The following is a 23445-nucleotide window of genomic DNA, read 5'->3' as shown; positions in this document are numbered from 1 at the left end:
GTCTATTTCTTCTTGCAGTTCTCTTAACTTTTCCTTTAGAAAGTTAGATGCTATACCACTTGGTGCATATATGTTTAGTATTGATATGGCTTCATTATTTATGCTACCTTTCAGCAGGATATAGCTTCCTTCCTTATCTTTTTTAACGAGATCTACTTCTGCTTTTGCTTGATCTGAGATAAGGATAACTACTCCTGCTTTTTTGGCTTTACCTGAAGCATAATAGGCTCTGTTCCAACCTTTTACCTTTATGCTGTATGTATCTCCCTGCTTTAAGTGTGTTTCCTGCAGACAACATATTGTAGGGTTCTGATTTTTGATGCAATCTGCTATCCGTCTCTGTTTGATGGGAGCGTTCATCCCATTCACATTTACAGTTAAAATGATTAATTCTGTATTTCCTGCCATCATATTATCCCCGGATTATGCTTTTTCCCTTGACCCCCCCTTATCCACTTCACCGATATTTAATTTATAGACCCCCCCTTGTGACGCACAGCCCTCCCTTCTTTTTAGTATCCCTCCCCCCTCCCTCCAAGTCCCTTCACTTATTCTCCTTTTCCTTTCCCCTTTTCCTCTCCCACCCTTTTAATGAGGTGAGAGAAAATTCTCTGAAAAACAAATATGTCAATTATATACTTTTTGAGCCTCTTCTGATGAGAGTAAGATTCACACAATGATTCTCCCCCTCAATAAATTCCCTCAGATATGGTTTATTTTCTATGCCTCTTCCTGGGATGTAGTTTCCCTCTCTTTATCATTCCTTCCCCTTTTTCTGAAATGACCTCCTTCTCTTTACTACATCCCCCTTTTTTTCTTTTATATCAGTAAAATCAAATTATCCTTGAGTACTTTTTATATACCCACAACAGAGTTACAGTTCTCAAGGGTTCTGTGTACGTTTTTCTATTTCTCTTCAGTCTTGTGGATGTAGATCAAATTTTTTGTTTAAGTCTGGTTTTTTTCTTAGAAACATATAGAATTCCTCTGTTTCATTGAATGACCATCTTCTTCCATGGAAAAAGATGCTAAACTTAGCTGGGTAGTTCATTCGTGGTTGCAGTCCTTGATCTTTTGCCTTACGGAATATCAGGTTCCAGGCCCTTCTATCTTTTAATGTGGAGGCAGCCAGATCTTGGGTGACCCTTATTGTGGCACCTTGGTATTTAAATTGTTTTTTTCTAGCTGCTTGCAGGATTTTCTCCTTTGTGTGGTAATTCTGCAGCTTAGCCACTATATTCCGTGGTGTTCTTTTTTTAGGGTCTATTTCAGAAGGAGTTCGATGAATTCTTTCCACATCTACTTTCCCTTCTGTTTCTATTATCTCTGGACAGTTCTCCTTGATAATTTCCTGTAAAATAGAATCTAGGCTCTTTTTTTGGTCATAGTTTTCTGGAAGTCCAATAATCCGCAGATTATCTCTCCTAGATCTATTTTCCAGGTCTATAGATTTTCCCAGTAAGTATTTGACGTTGTTCTCCAGCTTCTCATTTTTTTTGTTTTGTTTGACTGATTCTTGGGTTCTCTGTGAATCATTCATTTCTATTTGTTCCATCCTGACTTTTAAGGAGTTATTTTCTTCTTTCACAGTTTTTAGTTCTTTTTGTAAATGCCCAATTTTGTGTTTAAATGAATTATTTTGCTCTATTGAATTCTTTTCCATTTCCCTAATTTTTTTTGAGAATTATTTTCTTTTTCCAATTCAGAAATTCTATTTTCTTGAGACTTTTTTATCTTTTCCAATTCAGAAATCCTACTTTCCTGTGATTTTTTAATCTTTTCTAATTCACAAATTTTGTTTCCCTGCATCTCCTGTGAATTCTTTATTTTTTCCAACTCCAATTTCAGGATGTTGTTATTCTCTATCATAGCTTCCCTTTCCTTTCCCCATTTTTCTTCAAACTCTCTTAGCTTTTTAATAGCCTCTTCGAGGAGAGAGTTATGTGATGGGGGGCAGGAATCGTTCCCCTTTAGGTTGTTATCTGCTGACTCTCTGTTTTTAACTTCCTTGAGGTTGGATACCCGCTCTTTCTCTGTGTAGAAGGAATCTATAGGTTTTTTTGGCTTTTTACTCATACTTAAAAAATCTTTTGGGGTCTGTCCCTGGGGTAGGACATTATTTATTTATTTCTTTACCAGCTTCCTCCCAGACGGGATGGATTCAGCGGCTCCTGCGCCTGAGCTAAGAGAGAGCTTTGGGAGAGAGTTCCCCACCCCCTCCCTGGAAGTGCCTCAGACGTGACTAGCACTGCTGTGCTTTGAGGGTGCTGTGTTCTAGAGGCTTCCTTGAGGTTTGAGACTGAATAGTAAAGGCGACACAAAGCCCAGCCTATGCCTCCCGTGGGGAGTGGATGTCAGTAGCAGGTGACGTGAAAAGCCCTTGCGCTCAAACTGGAAGTGTCTGCCAAAAACCGCGATCCCTAGTTCAAAGGTTCTGCTTCTCTGGGACTTCTGGGGCTGATTTCCACAGCCTTCAGCTGAGCCAGGCAGTGTGTGTTGCCTTGGGCCGTATCTGCCCACTTCTCAATCTCTTAACTAGTCCCAGGTGGGACCTAGGGGCCACACCCCCAGTGCTGAGATCTGCTGAGTCACCCCCAAGATCCGGGAAGATCTAATCTATCTTTGAATTTTTAAAGTCGCTTATATTTCTCTTCTGAACTGTTGTATTATAAGCAGAGAAGAGCTAACAGCCAGATTCCTTTATCTCAGTGGCTTCCCTGTTCCCAGAGCCCTTCCCAGTGGGATCAGCACAGTATGCTAGCACCCAGCCATCTGTGCTGGCCTCTCTTCTTCCTCCCCTGGGAACTGACCTTTTCTGTTGAAACTCCAGATTCTCTTCAGCTGGTAAGTCGTGCTTCCAGTCCTTGTGGTATCTATCAGTCCAGCGCTATTTTTGAGGCTGATTTATCTAATTGGTTGTGAGGGAGTGAGGACATTCACAGAGTCGTTTTTATCTTCTCTGCCATCTTGGCTCCGCCAAAATTGACTAATTTTCAAAACAAGGTAATGCAATAAAAGATTCTTCAAAATATTTACAGAAGTTGTAGTATCAGCTCATATCAAGAACTAGAAATGATATTAGAGGTAAATTTAAATAGAAAGAAGGATAAACCAAAAAAAACTAAATATTGTCATCGCGTAATATTTTTCTATAGACTCTATCAAGCAGAATTAATACAAACCTATTTCACATAATGTCTGGCCAAAGAAAAATTTCATATTTTTGAACAATTCATCAAAATGGAAATCTCTCATATAATAGCCTGAAATTGTGTTTGTCTATAATGTCATACATAGGAACCTAGGTGATTCAGAGAATAGAGCTTTCAGTTTAGAAAGAAAGATTCGTGCTCATGAGTTCAAATCTGTACTTAAACACTTACAAGCTGGGTGACCCTGGGAAAGTGACTAAATTCAGTTTGCCTTCTTCTTCTTCTTCTTCTTTTTTTTTTTTTTTTTTTTTTTTTTTAATGAGCTGGAAAAGGAAATGGCAAACAACCCATATGGGATCAGAGAGTCTGAAATCACTGAACAACCTCCTCCACGCCCCCCCCATGGGAAAAAAAAATGAAAAAGAATTTACTCTCTTCTCCCACAAAAAAAAAAAAAAAAAAAAAAAAAAAAAAAAGATGATACTGAAGTTTTGCTATCCTTATGTTCCTATTTATAATGTGAAGTGTTTTATCTATCAAACCAGTTTATTAAGATATCTAATTTAAATTAGATTTGCAAACCAAAACAAAACAATTTAAAAAAAAACAGCCTTTTGGGTAGGGTCCTTAATAGACTTATTTTATGCCAAATTCTACTTTTTAGTGAAATCTCAAAGTTTCAATAAAATTTCAATGTAATTAAACAAATCAGTGATTGCTGCCAAGGCTCAAGGCTCAGGCAAGAATCCAAAAATCATAAATCAGTCACAGTAGGAGTCTGTGACATAAAAGTATGAATAGGGTAATCAGAAGCTAATCTATGAAAGACCTTGATTAATGCAAGGGTACTAAGGGACACCAAAAAGCCCAATCAGGGTTCAAAATGTAATGAGTAGCAGGTAAATAAGGGAACTCGAAATACCAGTAACAAGATTCATGTGTTTTAAGCTCTGCCCGCAAGAAGCCATAACTGTACAAAAACTATTCAGCAAATTATTCTGATGGTCTGGCTGATAGGTTCCTTCAATTTCCTTCTTTTAGTGAACTTACATATCCCTTATATATGCATATGTACATGTATATCTATTTAACAGTTTTTGATTTCTTTAAAAGTTATAAGAAATAGAGCTTCTTCATAATAATTTTCTTTAAAATACCAAGTGGAAACTTAAAATGCTGAAAACTGATAGCAAAGTAATAGCTAATATAAATGTGTTTCAATGACTAAACTTGTTACATATATCATCTCATTTGTTCCTCATAACATCATTATGAGTTATATATCACTTATCAGATAAGGAAACTGAAGTTTTAGAAACAATAAGTGACATGGTAGATGAACATCTAAAAGCAAGCTTTGAATTTGGGTTTTCCTGACTCCAAGTGAAAACCTTTATTTCATCAGGCTTCTGCTTGTATTACTTGTGAACTGATTTAATCAACAAACATTGATTCTAGTAATTCTATGGCACTAGCTAAGGAAAAAAAAAAAAAAGTTCCCTAATCTTATTGAGCCCATAGTCTAATATGAAGATAATGTATTAAAAATATAATATGGAGGGGCAATTAGGTGGCTAATCACTAATAATTAGTTATGATTATCAACTCTGTATTTCCCTCCATTTTATTTTCCCCCTATATCTAGTGTTTTCTTTCCACCTCGTCCTTAGTAGTGTTTTCTTTAACTCACTCCACTCACTATTTTATCTTCTATTACCCTTCTCCTCTTTTCTTACCTCTTTCTCTAATATTTCTGACCTTCTGTATATTCTATCCCTCTCTTTCTCTTTCTCTTCATACCTTTTTTTATCGGGTTAGATAAATTTCTATACCCAACTGAATGATTAAGTTATTCCTTCTTAGAGACAAATCTGCTGAGATCAAACTTCAGACAATGCTCATCCTATCCCATCTTTTCCTGGTTTCCCAGAGTTTGCCTTCAGAGTTGAGCCTCAAAGCTGCTTTTTACATATCTGTTAGGACTGAAGCCTAGGTAAGAGATTAGAAATTTTCTTTCTGACCCACAGATTATGTCTGAGATCAAATGTTAGAAGATTTAGGAAGAGAAAATTATATTTAATATAAGTAATAGCTTCTTAACAGACTTATACTGATGTATAATAGGCAATGCCATGATCACAAAGTTGGCAGAATAGTCTTCAATGGCTATATCACAAAGACATACAAACATATTTTGATGACTTGTGTAAATTTATTTTATATTCTGCAAGTTTGGTGAAGTTATCATTTCAATTCTTTTTTATTTGACTCTTCAGAATAAACATTGGATAACTATGGCATTCAAGCTCTTCTGGCATAATGAACCTTCTGTCCAAATGCAAGATAAGAAAAATTTTACATTTTAAAGTAAAATTTATTATATTTAAATTGTAAGAAAAATTCTAAGTTTGTGGGCTCCATCAAAAAAACAAAAACATGGTAAATATTTTTTCAATCCTGTATTTAGGATTCTTTAATTATACAGAGTGAAGCTGTCAAAATCAGAAGGACCATTTATCCTACATCATAAAAAGGGAAAAAAAAAACCCTAAAATATAATAAATTGATGAAGAATGAAGTGAGTAGAATGAGAATAATTTATATAAGTATGTCAAAATTGTAAAGACAAAAATTTAAAAGTGAAAGAATCCTATTACAATAAAATGATCATCAAAAATGTCAAAAGGAACAAAGATAAAACTATCCATTTTTTTGAGAGATAAATAATAGATTATATTTTTATCCAGGAAAAAAATTTAGCATAATTGTATAACTTTATCACAACAATTTTGTTTTAAAGTCTTTGTTCTTATTTTCTCCAATAGCATAAGGAAGTAGAAGAGAAAAACAATGTTCTCAATTCAAAAATAAATAAAAAAAATTTAGCACATGGTAAATTCAACAGTTTGTTAAAATGAGGTAGCATTGCCAATTAATTTCACTTTATTGTTTTACTTTAATACAAAATATCTTTCATGGGGTAAGACAACACATAAATGTTTTTAGTATTAAAAACAAAATCCATTCAAAATTTTTAAAATTAAAAAGAAAAAATGTACCATGGAATAAATAAAACACAGGAAGAAAAAGACTTATTTATTTATTGAATTTTTAAAAACAACCAGTAGAAAACAACTTTTAAGAAAATTTTCTTAAACTTTAAAGAATTTATTTAATATTTTATCTTCTAAATTACTTGTAGAAGCAATTTTAACAATTTTAGATATGAAGTTCCAAATTCTATCCTTTCATACCTTTACTTCCCCTTCATTGAGAAAGCAAACAATTTTATATAGGTGATACATGTACAGTCATAAAAAATATACTTCTATTATTATCATGTTCTGAAAGAAAAGAGAGAACAAACTAATAACAGCAAAAGGGGAAAAAAAAACTTTTTTAAAAAATATGCTTCAAACTTCATTCAGATTCTATCCGTTCTATATAGTATTATAAGTCCTTCAATTGTCTTAGATCATCTTATTATTGAGAAAACTATACCATTTGTAGTTTGTCATCTTATAATATTACTGTTATAATACATCTCCATCAACAGTGGCTTAGTGTCTCAATTTTCCCATGTCCTCTAAAACATTTGTCATTTTCTCTTCTGTCATATTAGCCAATTTGGTAGGTGTATGGTGCTACAAGTATCAGAGTTCTTTTCATTTGTATTTCTTTAATTGTTATTTTTAAAACTATTTTTCATGTCTCTAGAGAGATTTTGTTTGAAACTTATTTTGTCTGAAAACTGCCTGTTCATATCTTATGACATCTAACTCATACTCTCTCTCAATAACCATACTTTCCAGTTCTTTGAATGTAGTGTATCTACTATTTGTCTCAAATTATTCTCTTAGCCAATTAACTTAAACTTAGTAAAAACATCTAAGTACTATTTTAACATTTTTAAATAGCAAATTCCCTTTGGATTAACTTATTTTTGTCTGCTATTTTTGTGTGTTCTCTTCTTTCCATTCCAGAGATCATTCTTTCTAGGAAAACAAAAACAAACTAAAATGTAAAACAGAAGAAAAAAATCCACATATCATTCCCCTTTGGGGGAGGGAGAAATTTACACAACGATTAAATATTTAGGTCGAAATCTTTCTGTAGTGGTACAATTTGTAAATAAAAATATTTAACAATTTAAAATTGCTATTGGACATTTATTACATATTAATATTTTACATAATATTTATGACAATGTTTATAAAATAAAATAATACAATGTAATATAATTTGTATTTATAAAGCATTGTAAAATTCACAGTTTGCTTTCTTAAATAAAGAAATAAAATATTTATTGACTTTACAAGTATAAATGATCTATCATTCAAACTACCAGTCTGTACTAAATGCCTATTAAGTAGTAGGTAGCATGCTAAATTCAAAAGTTAAATAAGAAATAGTAACACAATTTATATTCTAATGACAGAACTTATTTGCAAACATATGAGAAAATACTAAAAATACAAAAATAAACACATGATAATTTAAGCGAAGACAGCAGACAGAAGAGTTTAGAAAATTCATTGCTTATACAATAAATTCTGAGGTAAGCTTAATACTGTCAAGTTTACTTATTAAAAAATCAACAAGATAAAGTTGTCATAAATGAAATGCTAATTTTCTTGGTCCTTGGATGAGTTAGCCATTCTAACAGAGATATTGACCCTCTTTGCATACTATCACCTAAATTACAAGTTTGATAAAAGGTGTAAACACATGGATTAATTGGGAGAGAATGGATTATGACCTCCACATTACTAATTTAATTCTTGATTCCAAGGGGATAATTGATTCTTGTCTTTTAAATTTTGGTTCGGGGGTAAAGCCGAGATCATGGAGAGTAGACAGATCTTTGCCTGAGCTATTCTTGACTTCCCTCAGAATCAATATTAGATCAAGTTTTTAATCAGGTTTTAAAGTGACAGAACCCACAAACATTGGTGTATAATAATTTTCCAGTATAAGATACCTTGGAAGGACTATAGGAAAGGTTTATCTCAATTGGGCAAGGAGGAAAGCAGCCCAATATAGGCAAGGCATGTGGAGCCCAGGTAGAAGAAGCCCAGTGAGAGGAATCTAGTGGGAGGCTCTTAGCCAAAATAAAACAGCATTGGAATGTCCAGGGTCAGAAGACCAGTGGATTAACACACTAGCTTTGAGACTTCCAACACAACTACAGAAGGAAGGTAAATACTGAACCTATGAAGTTCAGCATAATAGGTAGAACTTAGCCCGGCCCATTCAGCTGCCTATAGCAGCCCTTGCCTAACCACAGTCAGAGTGAAGCCCTTGTCATCCCATAGAGAAAGCTTGGGATAATCTCTCCTGTGCCCTAGGAGCAGACCTCAACCTTTATGAATGAGAAAAAAAGCAAAAAAGAGCACTGACATAAAGAACTACTATGGCAACAGGGAAGAACAGAATACAAACCCAGAAGAGAACAATAAAGGGAAAATCCCTTGAAGGGAACACTCAAAGAATGATATGAACTGGTCTCCAGATCAAAAGGTTCTTTTGAAATTAAATGAAGGTGGTCTAGGTTACCTGATCTAGAACTATATTATAAAGCAATAGTCATCCAAACCATTTGGTATTGGCTAAGAAATAGACTAGTTGATCAGTGGAATAGGTTAGGTTCACAGGGAAAGATAGTGAATAAAATTGCAATCTAGTGTTTGACAAAGCCCAAAGATCCCAACTTTTTGGATAAGAATTCATTATTTGACAAAAACTGCTGGGAAAACTGGAAATTAGTATGGCAGAAGCTAGGCATGGACCCACATTTAACACCACATACTAAGATAAGATCAAAATGGGTCCAAGATTTAGGCATAAATAATGAAATCATAAATAAATTGGAGGAACATGGGATGGTTTACCTCTCAGACTTGTGGAGGAGGAAGGAATTTGTGTCCAAAGGAGAACTAGAGATCATTATTGATTAAAAAATAGAAAATTTTGATTACATCAAATTAAAAAGTTTTTGCACAAACAAAACTAATGCAAAGGGAAGGGAAGTAACAAATTAGGAAAACATTTTTACAGCTAAAGGTTCTGATAAAGGCTTCATCTCCAAAATATACAGAGAATTGACTTTAATTTATAAGAAATCAAGCTATTCTCCAATTGATAAATGGTCAAAGGATATGAACAGACAATTTTCAGATGATGAAATTAAAACTATTTCCACTCATATGAAAGAGTGTTCTAAATCACTATTGATAAGAGAAATGCAAATTAAGACAACTCTGAGATACCACTACACACCTGTCAGATTGGCTAAGATGACAGGAACAAATAATGAAGAATGTTGGAGGGGATGTGGAAAAACTGGGACACTGATGCATTGTTGGTGGAGTTGTGAAAGAATCCAACCATTCTGGAGAGCAATCTGGAATTATGCCCAAAAAGTTATCAAAAGTTGCATACCCTTTGACTCAGCAGTGCTACTACTGGGCTTATATCCCAAGGAAATACTAAAGAAGGGAAAGGGACCTGTATGTGCCAAAATGTTTGTGGCAGCCCTTATTGTAGTGGCTAGAAACTGGAAAATGAATGGATGTCCATCAATTGGAGAATGGTTGGATAAATTATAGAAATGACCAACAGGAGGAATACAGAGAGGCTTGGAGAGACTTACATCAACTGATGCTGAGTGAAAGGAGCAGAACTAGGAAATCATTATACACTTCAACAATGATACTGTATGAGGATGTATGCTGATAGAAGTGGATATCTTCAACATAGAGAAGAGCTAATCCAATTCCAATTGATCAATGATGGACAGAATCAGCTACACCCAGAAAAGGAACACTGGGAAATGAGTGTAAACTGTGAGCATTTTTTTTGTTGTTGTTGTTTTTCTTCCCAGATTATTTTTACCTTCCGAATACAATTCTTCCTTTGCAACAACAACAACAAAATTCGATTCTGTACATATATATTGTACCTAGGATATACTATAAGATATTTAATATGTATGGGAATGCCTGTCATCTAGGGGAGGGGATGGAGGGAAGGAGGGGAAAAACTCAGAACAGAAGGGAGTACAAGGGATAATATTGTAAAAATAAAATACCTATGCATATGTACTGTCAAAAAATGTTATAATTATAAAATTAGTAAAAAAAAAAAAAAAAAAAAAAAACATGAAAAAAATAAATAAATAAAGAGTTCCAAAAGAATTGTAAAAGAGAATTAGAATAAAAATGTCCAAAAGGAATGAGAGCTTTGCTGGAAAGTTTGAAAAAAGCAACAGAAAAATTGATTAAAGAAAATTTATTTCTAAAAATTAGTAAAATGGGAGGAAATGTATTGAATAAAAAACTTCTTAAATTAGATTAGGTGAAATGGAAAAAGAAAAATAAAATTGATGAATTGGTAAAATAAAAAAAATAAAAGTTGAACAAAACAACTCCTTTAAAAGCATGATTGGCCAATTGCAAATGAAGGCAAAAAGTTAAATCAACCAAATAATTCAATAAAAATTAGAATTGAACAAATGGAAGTGAATGTCTCAATGAGACATTAGAAATCAGCCAACACATTTTTTAAAGATGAAAAAAAATTGAAGAAAATGCAAAATATCTCATTGGGAAAACAACTGACCTGGAAAATAGATCTAAGAGAGACAACCTAAGCATTATTGAATCAGCTGAAAAGCACAATGAAAAAACATCTTGAATAACATCTTTCGAGATATCATAGAAAAAAACTGTCCTGATATCTACAACCAAAGGGTAAAATAGTCATTGAAAGAATCCACTGAAAACCTCCCAAAAGAGATCTCAAATTACAAATTTCAAGGAATATGGTAGCTAAATTCCAAAATTATCAGATCTAGGAGAAAATGCTGCAAGCAGCCAGGAAAAAATGATTCAAATAATGAGGATCCATAATCAAGATTAAACAGAACTAGCAGCTTCCAATTTATAGGATCAGAGGGCCTGGAATATGATATTCTAGAAGGCAAAGAAGCTTGGACTATAACCAAGAATCAATTACCCAGCAAAACTAAGCATTATCTTTCAGAGGAAAGATGGGCATTCAACAAAATATGGGATTTTCAACCATTTTTGATGAAAAGATCAGAACTGAACAGAAAATTTGATCTTCCAGTACAAGACTATAGAGATGAATAAAAATGGAAAATGAGGTGGGGAGAAACTATGTCTTTTAAAGATTAAAATGTTTACATTTGTACATTTTAAGGATATGTGTAACTCTTGAGAACTATAGCTTTATCATGGCAGTTAAACTGACTTTAATGTGATGAATAAAAAAGAAATTGGAGTAGAAAAGGGATTGCACTGAGAAAAGAAGAAAGGGGATTTAAAATTGGGCAAATTGTGTCACATGAAGGGGCACAAAACACCTATTATAGTTGAAGGAAAGAAGAGAAGGGGATGAGAGCATTATTTGAATATTAATCTCATCAGATTTTGCTCAGGGATGGAATATCATATCTACTTAGTATGAAATTTGTTCACCTTATAAAGAAATTGGAGTAGAAAAGAGAAAGAAAAGAAGATGCTAAAAAAAAAAAAAAGGAGGGAAGAAATACAAATAGAAGGGATAAGAAAGGGAAGGCTATAGAAAAGGGAGGGCAGATTTGGAGAGATGGTGTTCAAAACCCTGGTGACAAAGAAATGGAGAGAGAAAAGTATAACTTAGGAAAAATTAGATGATGGGAAATACAATTAGTAATTTTAATTGAATGTGAATGGGATGAACTCTCTCTTAAAAGAAAAGCCAACTATATGAACACAGTTGCAAAACACTTTTCACAGAAATAGTTAGATTTAAAAACTTGGAAAAATATGAAATGTTCTTGGGTAGATCAAACAATATAGTAAAAATTACAATTCTACCTAAATTAATCTTTTTATTCAGTACTATTTAAATCAAATTGTCAAAAAAATTACTTTAGAGAAAAAAATAATAACAGAATTCCTTTGAAAACAATAACAACATTCAACTGTAACAACAAAAGGTCAATAATTTTAAGGGACTTAATGAAAAAAAATGCAAAGGAAGGTGACCTAGCTGTACCAGACTTAAACTGTAAACTATGTTAAAATTGAAGAAAATGAAAAATCTCTTTCTTCCTCAGCTACCTGGTTTCGGGGCTGCTGGCCCTTCGCAAGCGTGCGCGTAAGGGTGCTTTCCACTATCCGCGGGGCAAGAGCTTGTGTGGAGGAGATCAGGAAACCCTTGGAAGAGGAGGAAGGAGCTGGGGTGGAGTGGAAGGAGTGCTGTATCTTACACAGAGGAAGGCCCCCACTGGGGATGCAGGTTGCTGCCAATACTAGCCCTGGTGTGCTGGGCACCTTCCATTGTGGATTTGTATAGAACACCAAGATAAGTTGAAGCATTTCAGTGCTAGAAAAAAGGTTTCTGGTCCCCAGCCCCTATGATGTGACTCTTCAGGCCACTTACTGTTTCCCAAGTGGACGTCTGCACTGGTGCAAGCTAGTCACTGAAAGCAATTAAAAGGTGAGCTTCTTAGTAGATGAGCCAGGAGGTCTGAGTGCATGAATTCTGGCCTCTGTGATCCATCTTCTGCATGTCCATCAAACTCAGAGCTGAGCATGTCACTCCCTTGGACCCCTGGTAGCATCTTCCTCTGGCCGAAAGAAAGCTCTTTGGCACTAGGCCTCCCACCTTGAAGTCGAGCATGAAGGAAAGTCTTACTTGCTGCTTCTCTGTTTCCTGGCTCCCCAACATGGCCCTCTCAGGCCTGGAATGTCTGGCCTCCTTCAAGGTCCTGCTCAGGTGCCACCTAGAACAGGAGCCCCCTCTCTGTTCTCTGGCCTTCCATTCTCTCTTGTTAAGAATCATCATCACAAATGGTCAAGGGATATGAACAGACAATTCTCAGATGATGAAATTGAAACTATTTCCACTCATATGAAAGAGTGTTCCAGATCACTACTGATCAGAGAAATGCAAATTAAGACAACTCTGAGATACCACTACACACCTGTCAGATTGGCTAAGATGACAGGAACAAATAATGATGAATGTTGGAGGGGATGTGGGAAAACTGGGACACTGGTACATTGTTGGTGGAGTTGTGAAAGAATCCAGCCATTCTGGACAGCAATTTGGAACTATGTCCAAAAAGTTGTCAAACTGTGCATACCCTTTGATCCAGCAGTGCTGTTATTGGGATTATATCCCAAAGAAATACTAAAGAGCAGAAAGGGACCTGTATGTGCCAAAATGTTTGTGGCAGCTCTTTTTGTTGTAGCTCGAAACTGGAAAGTGAATGGATGTCCATCAATTGGAGAATTGTTGGGTAAATTGTGGTATATGAAGGTTATGGAATATTATTGCTCTGTCAGAAATGACCAGCAGGAGGAATACAGAGAGGCTTGGAGAGACTTAAATCAACTGTTGCTGAGTGAAATGAGCAGAACCAGAAGATCACTATACACTTCAACAACAATACTGTATGAGGATGTATTCTGATGGAAGTGGAAATCTTCAACATAAAGAAGATCCAACTCACTTCCAGTCATCAATGATGGACAGAAATAACTACACCCAGAGAAGGAACACTGGGAAGCGAATGTAAATTGTTAGCACTACTGTCTATCTACCCAGGTTACTTATACCTTCGGAAGCTAATAATTAATATGCAACAAGAAAATGGTATTTACACACATATATTGTATCTAGGTTATATTGTAACACATGTAAAATGTATGGGATTACCTGCCATCGGGGGGAGGGAGTGGAGGGAGGGAGGGGATAATTTAGAAAAATGAATTTAAAAAAAAAAAGAATCATCATCACAAAAAAAAAAAAAAAAAAAAAAAAAAAAAGAAAAAGAAAATGAAATATATCTCATTGGCAAAGCAACTGACCTGGAAAATAGATCTAAGAGGGACAATCTAAACATTATTGAACTAACTGAAACCACAATGAAAAAACATCTTGAATAACATCTTTCAAGATATATAGAAGAAAACTGTCCTGATATCTAGATCCACAGGGCAAAATAGTCATCAAAACCATTTGGTATTGGCTAAGAAATAGAGTAGTAGGTCTGGGGAATAAGTTAGGTTCACAAGATACAGTAGTCAATAACTATAGTTATCTAGTGTTTGGTAAGCCCCAAAAATCCAGCTTCTGGGATAAGAACTCACTGTTTGATAAAAATTGCTGGGAAAACTGGGATACAGCAAGACAGAAAATAGGCACTGACCAACACCTGAGCACTCTATATATCAAGACAAGGTTAAAATGTGTTCATAATTTAGGCATAAAAGGTGATCTTATAAACAAATTAGTCTACCTCTCAGATCTGTGGAAAAGGGAGGAATTTTATGGTCAAAGAAGAGCTAGAGTACAGTATGAAAATCAAAATGGATAATTTTGATTATATTAAATTAAAAAAGATTTTATATAAACAAAACCAATGCAACCAAAATTGGAATGGAAACAGAAAACTAGGAAAAATATTTTATATCTAGTGTTTCAGATAAAGATCTCATTTCTAAAAATATATAGAAAATTGACTCAAATTTATAATAATATATGCTATTCCCCAAATGGCAAATGGTCAAAGATGATGAATGGACAATTTTCAGATGAACAAATCAAAGCCATTTATAGTTATATGAAAAATGCTCTATGTTTTATTTATTTCTCTATTTATTTGAGAAATCCAAATTAAAGCAACTTTTAGGTGTCACTTCATATCACTTAGATTGACTAAGATGACCTGAAAAGATAATAAATTCTGGAGGGGATATGAGAAAACTGGGACACTAATACATGGTTAGTGGGATTGTGAATTGATCCAACCATTCAAGAGAACAAGTTCTATAACCTTTTAACCTAGCAATACCTCTGTGTCTCAAGCCCAACAGAAATAAAAAACAAAAATCTAAAGGACCTATGTGTACAAGGAATATTCATGGTATATATTTAATGTCTACTATATCAGAAATAAATCAAGGTGACAGGACTGACATTTTAACCATTTTCCCCTCAGAATTCATATATATATATATATATATATATATATATATATAAATATATATAATTCATGTATGTGCGTGTGTGTGTGTGTGTGTGTGTGTGTGTGTGTGTGTGTGTATGTATGTGTGATATCTGATAAAATAGTTGAGACTAGAAAATATCTACGGTCTTATTCAGCTTCAAAATTATATGAATTATTTTGGCAGTTGCCAGTTTTATTTAAAGAGGAGATAGGTAAAGTATATAAAGAAAAATCACCATTATTTAGCCAGAACTTTAGTAAAAATAGAATGGGGATAATTACTCAGAGAATGGTGAGTAATCCTTCCTCCTTTTCTCCTGGGAGAGATTAAGAAGAATATTAAACATCAGGACATGAGACACTTTACATAAAAGGAATAATTTCATAACATATAATTCATAACATTGAAAATTGGCAATTAAAAGAAATTCTGGGATTTCTATCCCTTGAGTAATTAAGTGTAAGATGAATGGATATTGGAATTCTCTTGAATGTATCATATCTCAGTTACTGATTAGACTTCGCTCACAGTAGAGTATTTTCATAAAAACTGGCATAAATTCTTCTGGCATGATTTTTTTTTGCTATTGCCTAACAAAAGAAATTTCTATCTAATTCATTTTCTTCTATAACTATGTCTTTTTCCACATTATGGTCATATTAAAACTAGCTGCCTAGAATTCCCAACCACTGATTTGAATTTAAGCAACCAATATAGATAGAACTGAAAATACAAATGCAGTGAAGAAATGTCACTTTGCCCTTAGGTTCACTCTTGAGGATCATTTGTGGCTGACTGTTGAACTCATGGTACTTGAAGAGATAGTTTATTTGTCTTCAAGGTCCTGGCAAATTGATATCAATTTTTCTCTTTACCAATTATTTCTGTTTATCTATTTCTAAATTTTTCTCCTTTATAGATTATACTTTGGCATTTGAAAAGCACTAGTGGTAAGGATTAAAAAAAAAAAAAAAAAACAAGCCTAGTAACAAAAATAATGAGATTTTATTTCTCAAATAATTATAATTCAAACTTTCTTTAAAGATCAAAACTGGGGAATGATTTTGTAATACATATAGGGCTATATATAGGATGTAAAATCAATGAAAAATCATTCATTAAAAGCATTTGCTTTTATAGACTTCTTCAAGTAAAGCCAATATCTAATAAAAACTAGATATGTAATCTGAAGGTCCATAATTAATAATTTGTAATTCTCCATGCACTAGAAACGGTACATAATTTTTTTAAATTAATGACAGATAAGATGAAATGGATATTGCTGCTTGTTGAAAGCAAAAAAAAAAAAAAAAAAAAGAATACTACAAATCTGTAATAGAAATTGAAGTGATTAATGTTGGGTTAGAAAGGTCATTTTTATTTTTAACATTTGAGGTTAACATTTGATGTTCTTTTAAATTAAACTAATTTTTAAAATTCCTACTCTGGCATGTGTAGTCAAAATGGTTGAGTAAAGGTAAAGACACACTTGAGCTCATTTTCAAATACCTCCAAATAGCTTTACATAATGTCTAAATAAATTTTAGAGTGTCACAATCCATAAATGGGCAGATAAAAACAATTTTCCAGCATAAAATAACTCAGAAGGTTAACAAGAAAGGTCTGTCACTTCAAAGTGAGCACAGTCCAATGTAAGACATGCCAGTAGAGCCCCAGCAAAACAGGAAGAGACTTTAGTCACTGAATCAGCATCAGCAGCAACAGCACAAGCAATACCTTACAGAGCTCTCAATTCACAGGCAATAACAGGGTAAAACAAATGCTCAGAAAAGAAATATAAGGGTCTCTTTGTTAGCATTAAGCCAAGACATTGTTATTAAGATCACAGTGCTTGCTGGTAGTCATAGGGTGATAAAAAATATTAGCACAACAAAACATATAGCCACATTAGAGTGGGAACTCACATTACAGTTCCAGAGCAGAAAAGTCTACTTATGGTCATTCACAGTCATTCACAGACCAGAGCATAGGCCATGAGAGTAATAAACACGATTTTATTTATATAATATAAACTTGGTAAAAACTAAACCTACAGTTCCTTAGAAATATCTGTCATAATAGCTGTACAGTATGCCTGAAACTTAGGACAACACCTTCCCCTCCTCCCTGCCAGAAGCAGAGTCCTACTTTAACAAACCAAGAACTAGAATATGAAAATAAGCAAACAACAGAAAACAATTTCTGACCATAGAAAGTTACTTTAGTAAAAAGCATCTTCAAAGTACACACTCAGAAGATAACAAAGTCAAAGCTCCTACATCCAAACTTTCCAAGAAAAATATGAATTTGTTTCAGGCCATTGAACAGCTCAAAAAGAATTTTCAAAATCAAGTTAGAGAGGTAGGAAAAAAAATGGAAAAGAGAAATGAGAATGATGCAAGGAAATCATGAAAAACAAGTCAACAGGTTGGTAAAGGAGATGCAAAAAAATACTGAAAGAAATATCTTAAAAAGCAAAAAAAAAAAAAAAAAAAAAAAAAGGTCAAATGGTAAAGTAATACAAAAAGCCAATAAGTAAAAGAATATCTTAAAAAGGAGAATTGACCAAATAGGGGGAAAAATCCATGGAAGAAAACAATTCTTTGAAAAGTAGAACTGGACAAATGAAAAAGGTGGTACAATGGCTCATTGAAGAAAATAATTCCTTAAAAATTATAATTGAACAAATGGAAGCTAATGACATGAGAAATCAAGATATAATAAAACAAAAACAAAAGAATGGGGAAAAAAACAGATTGCAATGTGAAATATATAATTGGAAAAGCAACTGACCTGAAATATACATGCAGGAGAGATGATTTTTTAAAATATTAGAATATTGAATTGAAAGACATAAAAAAATAGCTTAGATATCTTCTTTCAAGCATTATCATCGAAAATTGCCTTGACATTCTGGAACCAGATGGTAAAATGGAAATTAAAAGATTTTACTACTCACCTTCTGAAAGAAATTCCAAAATGAAAACTTCCATGAACATTACAGTCAAATTCAACAACTCCCAGGTTAAAGACAAATAGCCAGAAAGAAAACAATGCAAGTACTGTTGCGTCAAAAACATAAATCAAAATAACACAAAATTTAGCAGCTTCTACATTAAAGAATTAGAAACTTGTAATATGATATTCCAGAGGGCAAAGGAGTGAATACTGTGACCAAAAGTTACCTCCGCAAAACTGAGGGAGAATCAAAGGGAGAAATGGACATTCAATTAAAATAAAGGATCAGAGCTGAATAGAAAATTTAATTTTCAAATACAAGACTCTAGAAAATCATAAAAAGGTAAATAAGAAAGATAAATCATGAGGAATGTATTAAGGTTAAATTGTTTACATTCATATATAAAAATATGATTATATCTCCAACATAAGAACTTTCTTATTATTAGAACAGTTAGAAGTACATATAGACAGACAGAGTTATTAGTTGAATGTAAAAGGACAGTACCTAAAAATAAAATTAAGGGGTAAGAAAGGAATGTATTGGGAGAAAGGGAAAGGGAGAGGCAAAAAGGAGTTAAATATCATGCATAAAAGCTGCAAGCAAAAGCTTTTACAATGCAGGAGAAGGGGGGGGGCTATAAAGGTATTGAATAAACCTTACTTTCATCTAAATTGCCTCAAAGAGAGAATAACATGCACACTTAATTGGGGATAGAAATATAGATAGATTACTGTACAGGATAGTCAGAATGGAAAGAGATAAAGAGATAGGAGAAGTGACAAAAGGGAAGGCAGATTGTGTCAGGAATAGTCACAAAAGAAAGGAAATAGAGAATATAATAAAAAGAGAGCAATAGTATTTGTGGGAAACAAAATTGAAACTAGTTTGTCTGATAAAGACATCACTTCTCAGATATATATGGAATTGAGCCAAATTTATAACAAAATAAGTGGCATTCCCCTATTGGTAAAAGATTACACAATAAGGAAAGTTTTGAGATGAAGTAATCATAGCTATCTATAACCACATGAAAAAAAGATGCTCTACATCACAATTTATTGGAAAAATACAACTTAAAACAATTTTGAATTACTACCACATAGTTCTTTGACTGAAAATAGGAGAGAAAAGGAAAATGACAAATGTTGGGAATGATGTGGGAAAATGAGTCATTAATGCATTGTTGGTGGACCTATGAACTAATTCAACCATTCTGGAGGACATTTTGGAACTATGCCCAAAGTTCTATAAAACTACGCAAATCATTTGACCTAGAAATACCACTACTGTGTATGAATCTTAACAGAAATAATAAGAAAAAAATCAAAAGGACCTATCTGGAGACAAAAGAATTTGAAAGAGAAGAGTTGCCCATCAATTGGGAAATGGATGAATAAGTTGTGGTATATGATTGTTGTCATGGGCCAGAACTTGAAATAAGATACTAAGTGGAATTGATGAGACAATAGTTATCTAGTTTAGCATGTTTCAATATGGTTGATTTAATCTTACAACAAATAATGGTTTCCTAGTGTTATTATGATTGGTTTATACTCAGTATGGAGCATATAAGCAGGTACTGAGAGCCACAGAGGAGAAGTTTTCAGAGGGCAGAGAAGACAGACTGAAGCTCAAGCTCTCAGAACCAAGGACAGACATTCAATCAGGCTACTGGTGGCAGGCTCTCCTCCTACATTTCTCCATTGAGACCAAGGCTGGTCTGAAAGGCTCTCCAGAAAGCAGCCCAGCACCAGGAAGGAGATAATAAAGAATCTGGACAATAAGAAAGCAAACTGAGCCTGGAAAGGAGATAAGACTTTGAAAGAGATAATAAAGGAGTTGGACTTTACCCCTTGGCTACTCTTGTGGTGATTACTGAACTGAAAGGAAGACTGCTCCAGAGACCCCCAAGGCAAACCAAATCAAAGAACTTTACAATTGCTATGTTATATTATCATGATGTAAAAATGATGATAGTAAGAGGAAAAGTGGATGGAGGAGACAAGATAGAAGGGGGGGGGCAGATTGGAGGGGGGAATAGTCAGAAGTAAAACACTTCTGAGGATGAACAGGGTGAAAGGAGAAAGAGAATACAATAAACAAGGGGAAAATGTACATTGCAATAGTAATTGTGAAAAAAAATTGAAATAAATTTCTATGATAGAGACCTCATTTCTCAGTCATATAGAAAAACAGATCAAATTTATAATACAACTAGAGCCATCCCCCACTTGACAGCTTATCAAAAGATAAATGCAGTTTTCCATTGAGGTAATCATAGTATGCAATTCACTATTGCTTGGAGAAATCCAAGTTAAAACAATTCTTAAGTACTATCACACACCTATTAGATTAGCTACTAGAGAGATAAAAAGGAAAATGACAAATATTGGAGGGAATGCAGGAAAATAGGACAGCATAAGTGCTGGAGTTGTGAACTAATTCAGCTACTGTGTAGAATAATTTGGAACTATGCCTAAAGAGCTATAAAACCATGTATAATTTCTGTCCTAATAATACCATTACATGATCTGAATTCCAAAAGCAATTAAAAAAAGAAAAAGAAAAAGGCCTTATAAATACGAAAATTATAGCACCTTTTTTCTGTGGATAAAGGATTGGAAATTGAAAGGATATCCATCAATAGTAGAATGGCTGAATGGATTGTTTTATGTAATTATGATGGAATCCTATTGTACTATAAGAAATGATGACGACGCTCTGAGAAAAACCTGAAGGCTCTCATGAGCTTATGAGAAGTGAAATGTACTGTGGATAAAATAAGAGAAATATTGTAAAGTGATCAGTTGTGAATGACTTTGGTATTTTCAGCAATACAATGATCCAAGACAATTCTGAAGAACTTATGATAAAAAATACTTTCCATATTCAGAGGAAAAAAACTTGTCTCTGAATACAGGTTGAAGCATAAAAAGATCTTATTGTAAAGGTGATTCTTTTATAAAAATATATTTTTATTCCACTCTTTAGTAAATTACAATTTGCTTGAGAACCAGCATTTTCAGAATAGGAATTTTTATGCTATGTACATTAATGTCTCTTATTTGTTTCGATGATTAAATTTAAAATAATGAGAAGTCAGGTATATCTAAATATTTAATAAGAAATCAATAAATGTTTAAAGATCTTCTATTATAAAACGAAATCAAAGTTTTAGTTATTACTTTTAAAAGTTCATTTAGAGAGAGAATTCTGGGAAAGTGGTGAAGGGGGCAAAAAATTCCAAGTTTTGCAGATTTCCCCTCAAAAACAAAATAGAGCTTCAGGAAAAAATATAGAGCAATAGAAATAAACAAGAGTAGGGGCAGAGCAACTCTTCACCTCCTGAATGGTGTTGGAGTTAGGTGTCTGTGTAGGAAAAGGTTGAGAGAATCTCTGCTGATAAAGAATGTCAGGCCTTGCTATGTTGAGGTGAGGAGGAACCAGCACAAGAGTTTGTGGCTGAAAATATCATAATCCTGAACAAAAAGCAAACAAAAATTCTGGCATTCAATGAATTGCCAGATTTTTACATTTTTTAGCAAAAATGACCTGAACTTAGAAAATGTCATACAAAATCCAAGAAAAATATAAAATTAAATACTAAGTACAAGGACTCAATAAGGAGAAAATTTATTATTTTATTTGTGGAAATTTAAACTGTGTATCTAAAATTGTCATTAGTAATTGTTAGATTGAGTGGTTGAGCTGAGTATAAGGTGATTCCAAAGAGCAAAGCCATGTAGAAAAAGGTAAAAAAGAGTTATGAGGTATAAAAGAGCTAACTCAGGGCAATTAGATAGGAGAAGAGGACTGTTAGTTCTGGAGCCCTACTCCCTACTCTCATTGAGAATGAGTTAAAGAGGGAACAAAACATCTATAGAGAGGGGTATATAAGTCTTTTAAATTCAGAATGAAATAAGAGGTTAAAGGGATAGGGACCTACTCCCATCAGATCTGGGTAATAGAGAGAGCAAGTACATTTAGAAGGGAATAAAAATCTTCTAAATTAATAAAGAAATTAAGATTATAAGGTATAGGAATAGGGGTATAGAAGGGCATGTAGATTAGTGGAAATAAGATAAAAAGAGAAAAACATATTTACTTGGAAAACTACAAAATTATTCTAAATTCATATAGAAATAAGAGGGCAAAGGCAATGGCTGATGAGAGAGGATAAGGGAGGGATACTTGGTGGTGGGAGAAGGAGGAAGAGTGGTGTGAAGGGGAAGTATGTTAAGTAACAGGAGGGCATGATAGTGGGTAGAGACAAAGCACAGGAATCAGTAGGCATAGGAAATAAGAGATAAACATAAAATAAAGATCAGGAGTTGAGTTTATTATATCAAAAATGAGGGTAATAATCATGATTAAAATAAATATTAAAGCTAAAATGCATTTAATGAAAATAGGGAAATACACTATATGCCAGTCATATTAATGAATATTGTTTTAGACTACTTACAATAACCAGGCAATATAAGCTTGAAATATTACTGTAGTGTAAGAAATGATAAGTTGCTAAAATTAGAAAAATATGGAAAGACTTTAATTTATAAAGGAAGATATTATCCACTTTCAGAGAAAGAGGGCAAATACATAGATGCATATAATTGTATATGTAGAGGGTTGAAACTCCAAACAGATATGCTTGAATCAGACAACTGAACACTTAAGGCTAATTACCTATTTGATGTGAGACAATGACTCTATTAGCATATATTTGGATAAATGAATCTTCTCACCATAGGTGCTCCCTGAATGTTTGGCAATAAGATAATCAGAGGCAAAGATTGAAGGGGGAGGAAGATAGGCAGAGTTGCTTGGCAGCAGGATGGGAAGGAGAGAAGTTAGCAACTCAGAACTCCAGAATCCAGGATTCTTCTTGGCTGCCTCTTTCACTTCCCCCCCTAAAGACCAAGGAATTTCTTTTATTTATCCTAACTCTGGCTCATCTTGAAGCCCTCCAGAGAGCTAGTCTGGATATTACATCACAAAATGTGGCAAAATGTGGCAAAAAAAAAAAAAAAAAAAAAAAAATATATATATATATATATATATATAGCATGTCATTGTATGGATGTGATCCAAGGAATAAAATCATTTAAGACTTAATTTCAATGTTTTAAATCATCATGTATTTATGCATAACAATTTAAAAGGTCATGGAGCCAGAGAAAATGATCACTAAATTTATGTATGATACCAGTCTGATTATGATAGCATATGAAGATGGTAACTTCAGCATGGGCTCTAGTATTTTCTTTATATAAATTCATATTAAATGTTAATATTTATTTTGATA

This window comes from Sminthopsis crassicaudata, chromosome 4, assembly GCF_048593235.1.
Source record: "Sminthopsis crassicaudata isolate SCR6 chromosome 4, ASM4859323v1, whole genome shotgun sequence".
Lineage (NCBI taxonomy): Eukaryota > Metazoa > Chordata > Mammalia > Dasyuromorphia > Dasyuridae > Sminthopsis > Sminthopsis crassicaudata.
The sequence above is the reverse complement of the archived record's forward strand: the minus strand, read 5'-3'. Positions refer to the sequence as shown.